The sequence below is a fragment of the Diabrotica virgifera genome, chromosome 9 (genome assembly GCF_917563875.1).
Source record: "Diabrotica virgifera virgifera chromosome 9, PGI_DIABVI_V3a".
NCBI lineage: Eukaryota > Metazoa > Arthropoda > Insecta > Coleoptera > Chrysomelidae > Diabrotica > Diabrotica virgifera.
The window spans coordinates 1,207,618-1,223,283 of NC_065451.1; the positions used below are offsets into that span (position 1 = coordinate 1,207,618).

General features: G+C 33.2%; 1 protein-coding gene across 6 annotated transcripts in view; it reads left to right on the forward strand.

The window, feature by feature from the left end:
* LOC114324911 (liprin-beta-1) overlaps positions 1-15,666 on the forward strand; it is a 114,740-nt gene that overhangs the window by 22,885 nt on the left and 76,189 nt on the right. For 5 of the 6 annotated variants that reach the window (XM_050662856.1, XM_050662859.1, XM_050662857.1 and 2 more), the window contains exon 1: positions 13,353-13,752. The exons of the other annotated variant lie outside the window; for it this stretch is intronic. The gene's annotated coding sequence lies outside the window, so the exon portion shown is untranslated. Of the gene's footprint in view, positions 1-13,352; positions 13,753-15,666 lie in introns of those variants that run through there. 6 annotated transcript variants of the gene reach the window in all.

The window sequence follows — 15,666 nt, forward strand, 5'->3', positions numbered from 1 at the left end:
TTTATAATTTAAAATATGTATCTTGCTTTATTCTCGATTATTTTTATCATCTTCTTCTTGTATGACATGTCCTGTTTATTCTATGATCCTCACTCTTGTGATGTTGGTTTCCAGATGTCATACCACCTCTTCAGGAAACTTCCTAGTGTTTGTTTATATTGGACATAGGTACAACCTGGATTCCAGTTTCTTTTAATGTATCCTCATCACTGGCGGATCCAGGGTGGGTGTCACGGGGGTCATGACCCCCCACCATAATTGTAAACCACCTTATCCTAGGGTTGGTAAGACTAAGTGACCTTACATCAGAGAGAAGTAATTAAATCACCCTCAAGGCCCATGACCCCCCCCCAAAAATTTCTGGATCCGCCATTGATCCTCATTTCTTATTCTATCTCTGAGAGAGAATTTTTCATTGCAGTACAAATTACTTTATTCACTTTATACTTATATTACTTCCCTTGTATTATTTGGATCATTTGTTTCTGCTGGTGGTTTTTTATAAAAACTGTTTCAATGCAAGTAATAACTTATTTACCTAAACTTTGTTGTGTCCTCATACATTATTTATTTATGTTTATACTGTTATCAGCGAATTGATAAACAAATCCGCATGATTTTGTTTGGTTTTCTGTGACGTATTCTTTTTAATTATCTGTAATTGGTAATTATTGGTTTGCAACTCTGTTACTAGTCAATGCAATATCGTCGCCCCCGTTAGGTAAATTATTCCGATTCGATTTCTTTTTTACACAAACTTACTCAAAAAGAGGTCCTTATAACAAATCCACAGGGTGCCAGACGGTACCGGTGTCTTTTTTTTTAAACAAATAACCAAAAACAATTTGTTCACTTCGGACATTTTTTTTAGATCATTTGGGTCATTCGGAACAAAAAAAGGTCTCTTGTGATTTTTCTCTAAAATTGATTGTTGTCAAGTTACACGCGATTTAAAATTTGAAAAATGCGAAAATGACTATTTTCAAGGCTTAATAACTCGGTTAAAAATTATTATTATGAAAGTCAGAAAGTGGCCAAATCAAAGTTTAAAGCCCCCCCCCCCCCCCCTACAAAATCCTTAAGAACTTTGTGTGATAATTGTATTACTAAGCGGTTATTTTTAATTGTTAACACTGAGCGGTAATCGCGTATTAGGCGTCCGTCAATGGTGAGTGGGAAAGGGATGTACCATTCCGGCAGTCCAATGGTACATATCACTATTGGACATACAATACCTAACAGCTGGCGCACTAGTACAACGATCTTAATGTTTAAAAATGGTGATAAATAACGGTACCCGAAAACTACAGAGGAATAAACCTGCTTAGTACCGCTCTGAAATTGACCACAAAAGTCATAACCACCAAATTCACCAACGAAATAGACCTAGCAGATGAACAACAAGGCTTTAGATCCGGACGATCCTGTAACGATGCAGTTTTTGTCGTCAGGCAAGTCATGGAAAAATCACTAGAATACAACGTCCCAGCTTATTGTTGCTTTATCTACAAAAGGCATTCGGCCATGTAGAGCTGAAAAGTGTAATTCACCTGTTGTATAAACGAAACTTACCATCAGATATTATCAAAGACTATTCAAAACATCTACAGCAGAAATAACATACAGGTCAGAATTAATAACAAACTATCACAGTCGCTACAGTGTTCAAAATGGGTCAAAACGTGATCGAAACTAAATTGGTTTAAACTGTAAAAGTTATCTCGCTGAAAACTTAGAATATTTGAGGTATTATACCGTATAACGAGTATATATATAATAGGGGTCGTTTTTTTAGTTTTCATCCCTTCATTAGGGGGTTAATGTCCAATCTTTGAGTTGTAGATTCTAGACCTCAAAATATTAGGAATTAGGATTTAACCCAAATCACTTAAATAAAATGTGGCTCCTTACAGAGTTACAGGTTGTTTTATTTAAAAATTTAAAAACTATTTTTGCTCAGTGGTTTAAAACTTTTCGACGTATCCTTTTCATACTTGGCAAAAAGTATAGGTACTGTACACCCTATAAAATTATGTTAAACAAACGTTTCTGCCTATTACCAGAGGCGTACGACAGGGGGCAGTGAATGGTTGACCCTTCCCAAATTCTACGCCACTGGCGGAAATGCCATTTTAGCGCAATTTTTAGATTCTCCAATACCATCTATGTAAATAACATACACTTCATTCGCAACGATAAAGTCATTAGTTTTCGAGAAATTTGAAGTTAAACATGTAACAGCACATATATTTGATTAATGTATTGTGCCGCTTAATTTTAAACTTCAAATATCTCTAAAATCAATTATTTTATCGTTAAGACTGAAGAGTATATTTTTCATTCATAATGAGAAAATCATTGGTTTTCAAGATATTTGAAATTAAAAATTAAGCAGCACAATACATTAATCAAAATATCTGTGCCTTTACTTGTTTAAGTTCAAATATCTCGAAAACTAATAATTTTATCGTTAGGAGTGAGGAGTATGTTATTTACATAGAGAGTATATTCTGTATTGAGGAATAACACTACTTCATCAAAACTAAAATCTCTTTTCGTAAGCCTAACAAATAACATGTGTTGTAACACATGTTAACATACTTGTAAACAATACCATTGACAATACGTATGAGTGCCATTATTAATTCAGACAAATTCGCGCGGCGCTCTATGCAAACTTATGCGCATGTACTCAGTTGCGCACCTTTGCGCAGTTTGTCTTATATGTTTTTTTATTCCTTACATTGTAGTCTTTCATATAGTGAAGGATTTAATTTGGCACAAGATGGCACAATAAACGTAATACGCTGTCAAACATTAATTTTATCAAAAATTGGATAGGTTTTAGACAGCCGATTATATCATATATCAAAATCACCTTTCAGTGAAGCTAACTATTTTAATCTTTAAAGTATGTACTTTTATCTCAAATAATTACTTTTATACTAGCTATCCACATAAATGAAATAATAATTAAAGTAAAAGGCAGCCTCTGAGGATTTAAATTTGATGTATAAAATTCTATTGAATTTTGTACTTTTGATCATTAATACATCGGGCCCTAACAAACATAAAAAATCAATTTTTGCTGAGAAGTTGCATCATGAGTAGTACAAACAAACCCCTTAATTTCGGTATTCTCAGATTTATCTATTTTTGTACTTACGATCACGTTTCCTTCAATTTTGAACACTGTGAGTCGGTACCAGTGGAAAAAGGCATATGGCATACGTCAAGGAGACTCATTGAGCCCGCTGCGCTGCTGTTTAACCTTATCATAGATGAAATTATTCCTAAAGTCAAAAAACTGAGTATTGGGTACAGAATGGGTGAAGACATTATCTATACAGTATGCTATGCAGATGATGCCATACTTATTGCAGATAGTGAAGATGACCTTCAGAAACTTTTATATCAATTTAATATAACAGCAAGAAAGTTCAACATGATAATATCACCAAATAAAACAAAAAGTATGGCAATCTCTAAAGATTCAATAAGGAGTAGGCTGGAATTGGACAGCAAAATTATCCAGCGAGAAAGAAGTATCAGCTAACTGGAAGTACTAATGCACAGTTAAGGAGATACCGAAGCGGAAGTTGCCCAACAAATAAACAAAGCCAACAGAATAGCAGGATGTCTTAAACATACGATCTGTCGCAACACACATCTACGGATAGAAAGAAAGGCCACAATTTATAGGACAGTAGTTGGGCCAATTAGACTTACACTGCGGAAACAAGACCTGACACCACAAGAGGACAAAAAGGCTGATGGAAACGTCTGAAATGAAAATAGCCCGAGATATCACAGGAAAATCATTATGGGATAGACAACGTAGCACAGACCTCGGGCAAAGCTGTAATATAGAGAAAATAAATGACTGGACACTGAAAAGAAAAAAGAATGGTATAGCCATATAAGCAGAATGGGAGAAGGTAGACTGGTAAAGATAGCACGAGACAGATTACCAAACGGCCGAAGGAGTATAGGAAGGCCAAGGAAGAGATGGAGTGACAATCTGGATATCTGATGAGGAAGCATCTGAAGATAAACAGGCGCGAGGCCATGAAGGAACCAGGAAGAAGAAGAAATTGTAAAAATGAGATAAATATCGATATGAAAGTGTTTCTTCGTAAAGTTTGTATAGCAGTAAATGATTGACTTCAAGTAGTACCCACTATAAACATCCTGGGGGGCATATACTAGTTCGCTCCGGCGGTCAGATTTTAATACCCGACAGAAAAGGGTCACAGGTAAGTTCGCTCCGGCCATTAGAAACCAAAATTTCTAATAAAATTGCTTACATACTAAGATTTTTCAGAATAGTAACCAAAATGAAGTGAATATTATACAAATAATCTAATTCAACTATCTTGTAAATAAATATGTAACAAATAATATTTTAATATAATTAATACAAAAATCAAGGAACCAATTTTGCCGATATTAATTCTCCTAGAAATTAGTAGATAAATATTTAATCCGCTTCAGCCATGGGAGCGAACTAGTATATAATTATAAGGGTTTTTTGACCACGGGAGCGAACTAGTGTGCTCCGATCCTGGGTTAACCGATAATAGTATAAAAGGCCCGGTTTCAGGTAAAATTTAAATATATTTGAAAACATTAATTTCGGGTATATAAGGAAAAGCAATATATTTTACATCCGTTTTTTTGTTTTTGTCGTCGTAATTATTGTAAATTTTGTGGATCCTTTGCTTTATTATAGAAGTACCGTCTAGTCAGTAATAATTGTCAAAAGACCAACTCTGTCTACCTAGTTTGCTTATCGCTCCAGACCGTCTTAACAATGGGCCAAGTCAGATAAATTTAATAATATTTACGACCGCACTAATTGAAGTCAACCATTTACTGCTAAACAAACTTTAAATGTTTTCCATCTCCACCCTGTGTAGTAGGAAGAGCACGGATCGCCCTGTATGAAGAATCGTCCTGAACTAAAATTATGATGGGCTGATTCTATTTTAAGTAATGCGCGGCCGTCACTTAAGACACTCGACCAATACGTGCACGACGAATGAGAATGGCTCCAGTTTCATTAAATTGTCACTAGAACACAGTTCTAGTGAACACAGATGACCAAGTGGTAACGGCTCAAGATGAAGAAGATCTGTCCTATATGCTCCGAAAATTAGAAGAGGAATACACAAAAAATGGACTGGAAATAACCCTAGGAAAAACCGAATACTTAACAAAAGAACAAGAAACTTGGAAATGGACGATGATAGGGAAATTAACGGCACTGAAAAATTCAAATACTCAGGATTCATACTCTCAAAGAATGGAACCACCGAGCAAGAAATAACCAGCAGATTTGCACTGACAAGAACATGTATTAAACAAATGAACGGGGTACTGTGGGATAGACAGATTACCAGAAATACAAAGAGGAGAATATATCGCTGGTACATATGACTAATGTGATTCCTAATACATTTCCAGTGAAAATAATAACTCTTTGATAAGTGTTGGCGATACAATTGTTTTTTATATGCGTGTCCGCGAAGATTATAACTCACAAAATATTTATAACGAAAAGATTTAGTTCATAATAGATGCCGACGAAAACAATTATTTCCCTAATGTTGTTCTGAAGCTATTTTCTTGTGGCATTTTTTACAATTTTAACTATTTATAATGGGAAATAAGCCACAATATTATTAAAAAATGATTTTTATTAACGTTTCGACGCCCAAATCGGGTGCCGTTGTCAAAATACAAACTACTATTAATATAAACAAAAATGTTGTTGCTTCTTCTAATAATTTATTGCAAAAATTCTTCTAATAATTTATTTAATTTGACTCATTTATATCGGCAATTCAGATACATATGATACATTTTAAAGTAGAAGACTTTAAAATGATATTGCCAATATTTATGACTTGCGTTCCTGGGACGACTTTACTGAAAGATAGTTCATTCGATTACATGAAATCAACCCCAACTCAAGAATATCCGTCACAAAAAAAAAATCATAGCATGTGATCTGTCTTTAAAAAGACAACCACATGCAACGGTGACATTAAAATTCTCGCGTTAGAGATCTCATAGTAAATCACGAGGGAAAACCAGGAAAAACCTCGTGATACTATCCCGACATCGTAAGTATTTGGTCTTACATTTAATTTACTCTCAAAATTAATACCAAATTCTGACTTTACTATAATTTTGTTTAAATTATAAATAATATCAATAATACATGGGTATATAAGTAATACTAAAATATAAAATATGTACTAACTCGACTATTGACTTACTAATTGTGGTATTTTCTTTCTATTGACTTCCTCTTTCAGTATGGGTATCCACATCCTACTGCATTCCACCGAGGAATTTGCGACACAATTGGTTTCGTTTAGCATAATTAGAGCCGCTTCTTTGATTTTTCTCTTTTTACTATCTGTTTCTTTCAGGACTATACTTGAATCTCTCCACTGAACTCTATGTTCATTATCCCATGCGTGTTGACATATTTGAGATCTATCAAATTCTCTATTTTTAATATAAGATTGATGTTCACTTATTCTAACGTTTAATGGTCTTGATGTTTCACCTATATAAAACTGTTCGCATTCACAAGGTATTTTATAAATACAATTCTTTGTCCTTTCTTGTTCATTGTTAGGTTTAGTTTTAGATAGAATAGATCTCAATGTGTTGGTTGTTTTGAATGTTGTTGAAATGTTGAATTTATTTCCTATTGTTTTAAGTTTCTCGGATAGTCCTTTTATGTATGGTATTGATATTTTCCTCGTATTATTTCTTGTGAATGTTGTAGGATCCCGTTCTATGTTGTTCTGTTCCATTCGATCCAATCTTGACAATTCCTTATTTATAAACGATAAAGGATAATCATTTTTTAATAAAACAGATGTTAAGAATTGTTTTTCTTCTAAAAAGGAATTTTCGTTAGAACAAGTAATTTTGGCTCTATCATATAAGGATTTTATTATTCCCTTTTTAACGTTGATGTTGTGATTTGATTTGTAATTGAGATATCTGTTGGTATGTGTTGGTTTTCTATACACTTGAGTCTCATATCCAGTATCCTTCTTTAAGACTAAAACATCGAGGAAAGGCAGGGTGTTATTATATTCCTTTTCCATTGTAAATTTTATTGTCTCTTCTTGATCGTTTATAATATTCAGGAATGTATCCAACAATTCTGATCTATGAGGCCATATTGAAAACACATCATCTACATATCTCCACCATACAGTGGGTTTTAAATTTTGTTTAGAAATGATATTATTTTCGAAATCCTCCATAAATATATTAGCCAATAATGGAGATAAAGAGGAGCCCATTGCTAGACCAAAATTTTGTTTATAAAATTCATTATTTAGTTGAAAATAGGTATTATTAGTACATAATGTCAATAACTCCATTATAGCTGATACATTTAGTTTTGTCCTAGTTGTCAATGTATCATCATTCTCTAATTTCGTTTTGATTATGTTTAAAGTTTTATCTAATGGCACATTTGTAAATAAACTGTTTATGTCAAAACTTACTAAAATATTATTTGGATTAAACTCAATAGTTGATAATTTGTTTACAAAATGTTTTGTATTTTTTATAAATGTGTCATCATTATTAGCAAATGGTTTTATAATCTTTAATAAAAATTTTGATAGTTCACTACAAGGAGAACTGATGGTACTACAAATGGGTCTAAGTGGTATGTTCGCTTTATGAATTTTCGGTACTCCATAAAAATGTGGTGACTTACTGTAATGAGGTGTAATTAATTTTCTTTGATAGTATGTTAGATCATTTTTAAATTTGAATAAAGTTCTATAGATTTTGTTTTCCAGTGTTTTCGTTGGAATATATTTTTGGCTAATATATTTATGGAGGATTTCGAAAATAATATCATTTCTAAACAAAATTTAAAACCCACTGTATGGTGGAGATATGTAGATGATGTGTTTTCAATATGGCCTCATAGATCAGAATTGTTGGATACATTCCTGAATATTATAAACGATCAAGAAGAGACAATAAAATTTACAATGGAAAAGGAATATAATAACACCCTGCCTTTCCTCGATGTTTTAGTCTTAAAGAAGGATACTGGATATGAGACTCAAGTGTATAGAAAACCAACACATACCAATAGATATCTCAATTACAAATCAAATCACAACATCAACGTTAAAAAGGGAATAATAAAATCCTTATATGATAGAGCCAAAATTACTTGTTCTAACGAAAATTCCTTTTTAGAAGAAAAACAATTCTTAACATCTGTTTTATTAAAAAATGATTATCCTTTATCGTTTATAAATAAGGAATTGTCAAGATTGGATCGAATGGAACAGAACAACATAGAACGGGATCCTACAACATTCACAAGAAATAATACGAGGAAAATATCAATACCATACATAAAAGGACTATCCGAGAAACTTAAAACAATAGGAAATAAATTCAACATTTCAACAACATTCAAAACAACCAACACATTGAGATCTATTCTATCTAAAACTAAACCTAACAATGAACAAGAAAGGACAAAGAATTGTATTTATAAAATACCTTGTGAATGCGAACAGTTTTATATAGGTGAAACATCAAGACCATTAAACGTTAGAATAAGTGAACATCAATCTTATATTAAAAATAGAGAATTTGATAGATCTCAAATATGTCAACACGCATGGGATAATGAACATAGAGTTCAGTGGAGAGATTCAAGTATAGTCCTGAAAGAAACAGATAGTAAAAAGAGAAAAATCAAAGAAGCGGCTCTAATTATGCTAAACGAAACCAATTGTGTCGCAAATTCCTCGGTGGAATGCAGTAGGATGTGGATACCCATACTGAAAGAGGAAGTCAATAGAAAGAAAATACCACAATTAGTAAGTCAATAGTCGAGTTAGTACATATTTTATATTTTAGTATTACTTATATACCCATGTATTATTGATATTATTTATAATTTAAACAAAATTATAGTAAAGTCAGAATTTGGTATTAATTTTGAGAGTAAATTAAATGTAAGACCAAATACTTACGATGTCGGGATAGTATCACGAGGTTTTTCCTGGTTTTCCCTCGTGATTTACTATGAGATCTCTAACGCGAGAATTTTAATGTCACCATTGCATGTGGTTGTCTTTTTAAAGACAGATCACATGCTATGATTTTTTTTGTGACGGATATTCTTGAGTTGGGGTTGATTTCATGTAATCGAATGAACTATCTTTCAGTAAAGTCGTCCCAGGAACGCAACTCATAAATATTGGCAATATCATTTTAAAGTCTTCTACTTTAAAATGTATCATATGTATCTGAATTGCCGATATAAATGAGTCAAATTAAATAAATTATTAGAAGAATTTTTTTTACTAAGCAACAACATTTTTGTTTATATTAATAGTATTTTGTATTTTGACAACGGCACCCGATTTGGGCGTCGAAACGTTAATAAAAATCATTTTTTAATAATATTGTGGCTTATTTCCCATTATAAATAGTTAAAATTATTTCCCTTTCTGTTTCTGTTTCTGTTTCTGCCGACGAAAACAATTATTTCTGAGAACTTGTTAGTATTATAATTTTCGTGTACCCACAAACAGAAATGATGTTTTTTGCCAATAGTGCTCAAAAAATAAATTTTTTCGCTAACACTTTATTAGGGATTATAATTTTCACAATCATATAATCGAAAATAATATTTTTCGCGGCGTTCATTGAAAGTTCTACTCTTCGCCGCATTTTTCGGAGTTATACTTTTCGTAGGCGGCGGCGATATAACACCTTGGTACGTAGTGTAATGACCTATGGAGCAGAGAATTGGGTAATAAATAAACGAAACAGATCCAAAAGTACAGCAACTAAAATGGAGTTCATAAGAAGAAGCTGCAGAGTGTCAAGAATAGGTCGCATTAGCAAATAACGAAGAATGGCAGTAGAACAAGACATACTCAGTTACATCGATTAAAAACGTTTAATTTGGTATGAAATGTGACATGTGAAAAGAACCCATCGTACAAAGTGGATATCAAAGATTACGGATTAGAGCCCAATAGGAAAAGAAGAAGAGGTAGACCCCGAAGATCATAGAGGGATGAAGTGGACGAGGCCATGAAAAGACGAGACCTTAGAGATGGAGAATGGCAGAACAGAAGAACTGGAGACATTGGCTAAAAGAAGGAAGGCGGCGACAGCTGTAAAAATCCTTATATAGATAGACACTGAGTTAGATTATTGGTAAAAAAGGTTTTTTGAACTTACAGGAGACGTTGATGGATCGTATAATTGATGGATTCAACCGTTACTTGATGGAAGTTCATTTTAACTAACAATAAAACACTGAAAACGTTTGTTGTCTATACTTCCACAAAATTTATTACAACTATGTGACTACAGCTGTTTCGGTAGAGTGTCTTTCTCAAGTGATTTAGATTGCTATGGGTTTGCCTTTTTAAAGTCTTTAACTGAAGAGGTTGAGGAGTGGGGAGCTGTTTGTCTCGAGTTGGTCATTCAGAATTATATCTGTATTTTTCAATTTATTAATTTCCATAGATTCTAATAAAGATAACTTAAGGCCTTTATTTTGAATATGCAGAATTTGAAACTGTTCATTAAAAGAATGATTATGATCTAGAAGGTGAAATGCGTATGTAGAAGTGTCTGTTTTTCTATTGTTGAAAGCCCTTTTGTGTTCTGCTATCCGTTTGTCAAAGGTTCTGCCAGTTTGACCGATGTAAGTTTTCGGACAGTCACCGCAAGTTAGTTTGTAAACACCACTCTGTAGTTGTTTTCTCTTTCGGCTCTTATTGTTCTTAATATATTTGCTTAAGTTGTCGTTAGTTCTGAAAGCTGGTGTTATTCCTTTCTTTTTTATGTATCTGGCTATTTTTGTTGTTATCTTGTCAGTTTATACCAGAAAGCCCTGAAATTAGTCTATCCACCACCACAGAAAGAACCCAGTACCTTCTGCTCTATCACATATACTGGCAAGATAACAATAAAAATAGCCAGATACATAAAAAAGAAAGGAACAACACCAGCTTTCAGAACTAACAACAACTTAAGCAAATATATTAAGAACAATAAGAGCCGAAAGAGAAAACAATTACAGTGGTGTTTACAAACTAACTTGTGGTGACTGTCCGAAAACTTACATCAGTCAAACTGGCAGAACCTTTGACAAACGGATAGCAGAACACAAATAGAAACATAGAAACATTCAACAATAGAAAAACAGGCACTTCTACATACACACTTCACCTTCTAGACCAGGGGTGGGGAAATACTTTTAAGCGCGGGCCAAAATAAAATTTTCAAAATGTCTCCCGGGCCGGAGGACTATATCCAGTATGTACGCTAATGTTTTTGGTGGAGGTTTTTCTCTGCCCAACAAATTTTTTTAACAAAAATACTATAAGTATCATTTTAAAGCATTTGGAGAAAGACATTTGACTGTTAATAATAATAAAATGTCTTTCTGGTGTGTACATGCGAACAATTTGTTCGCAGTAAAATTACGAAATTTTTAATATGGTCCATATTAAGCCATAACAAGGATCCAGATAAAAAATGAACTTCAGAAATTCGATCAAGAATAGAGTAATCAAGAGCAGCCTTTTTGAAGATGAGGTAATTTTTGAGTAACCAAAGATTCAATCTGCAAATCTGATATCGGATGGTAAAATGTTATGTCAAGTCAACCATCATAGACTAAATTCAAAGGAGGCAACTGATCTGGTATTGTCATGTACGACGTCAATGGAAGACGACAGGCTGCCAAAACAAATTTTAAATAGACGTCAAGGAAAAGAAGGAAGAAAGGAACGCCGAAACAATCCTGGTTAGGCGGCATTCAAAAGGCAATGTCGGAAAGGAACCTTCACCCTGACGAATTCAACGACGGACGAAGCTGGAAACTGGCAACCGGAAGGCGGAGAAGACTATAAAAAATCCGGGATAATAATAAAAATGTTATGTCCACGCTATTCTTCTTTATTGGATTGTTAATGCTGACTTAATGAAAAAGCTTTTAAGATGTGGGTTTTTAGGGGAATTTTGAAAATACCATGGACCGATCATATTATGAACGAAATGGTGTTGCACAGAATGGAAAAGGAACAGAGAACTTTTGACCATCATTAAAAGGAGAAAGACAGCAAGGAGAAAGGGTACATACTTATAAATGATAACGCAAGTAAGTTGTTGTAAATTGTTGCAGCAGCTGATTATGAAGGGTAAAATCGAAGAAAAAGGGGTCCTGGTAGACAACAAATATCCTGGCCGAAAAATATTCGCAACTGGACCGGGTTAAACACACAGACGCTAAGAAAAGCAGAAGATAGATATTCATTATTTATACGAACACTAATACTGTTGATTTCAACAAAATCGCATAAAAGAGATTAAGAGCGTGGATGCAAAATTTCGGACTGATGCTTTTTAAATGCATTCATTTTTTCGAATCCTGAGAAAACTAATAAATATTTTTGAAAAATTACAATATTACCGAGGGCCCAAAGTCCCTTAGAATAAACAAAAAGTTTCTTTGAATGATATATTTGAAATTAAAAATCATACTAAATTTCCTTTTTTTTACCTCAGTGATAAACATTATAGAAGTTTTCAGGGACTTTCGGCCCTCAGTAATAATGTAATATTTCATTCTGCGTTTAAATTTTTCAAAAATACTTATTAGTTTTCTCAGGTTTCGAAAAAATAAATGCATTTAAAAAGCATTGCGCCTACGCTCTTAAAAAAATTGCTTGCGGGATTTCTCAACGGGAGGGATAAAGTAAGCAAAAGGACCGGATCCGGCCCGCGGGCCGTCTTTTGCCCACCCCTATTCTAGATCATAATCATTATTTTAATGAACAGTTTTAAATTCTGCATATATTCAAAATAAAGGCCTTAAGTTATCTTTATTAGAATCTATGGAAATTAATAAATTGAAAAATACAGATATAATTCTGAATGATCAACTCGAGACAAACAGCTCGCCACTCCTCAACCTCTTCAGTTAAAGACATTAAAAAGGCAAACCCATAGTAATCCAAATCACTTGAGAAAGGCACTCTGCCGAAACAGCTGTAGTCACATAGTTGTAATAAATTTTGTGGAAGTATAGAAAACAAACGTTTTCAGTGTTTTATTGTTAGACAATTTTCCTATTTCCCCCATCGTAAATTGGAAAAATGAGGTAAATATCTATATGAAAGTGTTTCTTGGTAAAAGTGTTCCATCTCCACCCTGTGTAATAGGAAGAGCACGGATCGCCCTGTATAAAGAATCGTCCTGAACTAAAATTATGATGGGCTGATTCTATTTTAAGTAATGCGCGGCCGTCACTTAAGACACTGCGACCGTGTACAACGAATGACTCCAGTTTCATTAAATTGTCACTAGAACACATACGAGTATACGTGTAGACTCGAAGAAATGCATCAGCAGATTCAGATTCAGTACACTTACGGCCTTAGTGGAAATCACCAATAAAAATCGGTAGCTGCAGCTGCTGTATCGGGTGCTGTCTCTTCGAGTGTTCGGTTTGTAGTGTTGTTTGCGATATCAAGTGTAAAGTGTAAACTCTAGAGACTATTTTTAAAGTCTTAAGTCATTTCGGAGATTGTATGTGCGTATACCGGGAAGCGAATAAACGGTTCTATTAAAAACCGGGAGCAGAAAAATGTGTGGAGTGGATGTGCCGATAATATATTATATTTATTGCTGATTACATGCTTCTTGAGGGTTGGAAATTGATTTATATTGCTATTAGAGCAAAATGTTTTCATTTAGGAATGATTTAGACGTTTCTGAACCTTACATTACAGATTACTCCATTCGAATAGCTTGTTTTTATGTATATTTTTAAAAGAACATTTGGAAGTAAATATTTTTAACGTTATTTTTGCTCATGCAATGTTAGACCAAAAATATACTGTTTACTTAAGTTTTTTTATGATCATCTGTTTAACGATACAGTGTGTTCCAACGAAAATTTGACCCCCTCCCTAGAAACTCAGAAACCAAGAGTTCCTTCACAATTTAAAAAAAAAACACATCAATTTATTGTTATGCTCTACTTTATCTCCTTTATTAGATTGATTAGCAAATTCCTAATTTAATTAATTACTCAATTATTTTAATTTCTGCGTATGTAAAAACAAAACCAAATTCAAATTAAATTTTCTAATAAACTTTATTCTCATGGCTAATTTTGTATTCGATGCAATACCTTTGATTTGTGGCTTCTAGTATCTCGAGTTGCTTACTCCTTCCAGGATAAAACAGGGAAATTAAACACATTCAATATCATATAAATGTAATCTATTATTTATTTATCCAATATGCCGTATAAATAAGATTTGAAAAGAAATACTAAAATCTAAATTTGTTGCAACAATTTCTTACTTAATAAATCAAGCTTTAATTCTGATGTCTCCTTGTTTTAACAAAAAAATTATTTAAATAAATTATTGTTTATTCTATGACTAATGACTAACTCAGTTATAGAACTGTTCAATACAAAAAAAATTGAGCATATATGGTGTGGATATAAACATGCTCTCTCCGTTTCTACAAATGATTTGACTAACCTTTTTGTTTCTTCACTCCTTTCTTTCCCAGATTGCGTTGTTTTTGATTCTCCCACGTCCCACACGTACTCTTTTGATATTGCGAAAAGGTCCTTCTCGTCCAAACTGCTTTAAAAACAAACAAAACCAGGACTCGCTCGAATTCTCCACTCAGTTTTCTCCTTGCTCGATATCTTGTGAAAATAGATACCAATCAGCTACTCGTTCTAGACAGAACAAAGGAATCTTCCTTGGACACAGGAAAATTTTACTTCTCAACCGGTCAACAATTTCGTTTCAACTTGATTCTGCTCGCAAAGGCCAATTTCACCACTTTACACTGACTTCTCACTTTTCAAAACCTGGACTGTTCTGTCCCCATATTCATCACACAGTGTCCATCTTTTCTCTCTGAAATTCCTACTCCACATTCTCATCCCTTCCATCGATCTTTTCTCTACCAATCAAAAACAAACCTCTCTACCCAAAACATCCACACTTTCCTTTCCTAAGAAAACCAACTTAATTTGTATCCAACTTTCCATTTTGTTAAAATTCTAAGAGACATCAAATTACTGTCGTTTTTTAAAAAAACTAAACAAAAGGTCTTACATTCTAAACTCCATAAATGTTTATCGTTTAAACCTTCTACGAATTATTTACAAAAATCCTATTGATGTTCACAAAACGAAATAACATGCACTTTCCAATATTTTCGAACCATTGCCTGTAAATCCTTTCAAAAAACCCATTAACGAAAACCACATTAACGATTTCACCTTTCCCGAAAAAGTACTGTTTATTAACTAAATTAGACTCTATACAATTTTTAGTCATATACAGGGTGAAGAAAATCTACGATCTCGTGGTCCCTGATATAAATTTATTTTCTGAATTTTTCCAAAAAAAAAACAATTCTACAATATTTATGTATATTTTTAAAAGAACATTTGGAAGTAAATATTTTTAACGTTATTTTTGCTCATGCAATGTTAGACCAAAAATAGACTGTTTACTTAAGTTTTTTTATGATCATATGTTTAAAGATACAGCGTGTTCCAACGAAAATTTGACCCCCTCCCTAGAA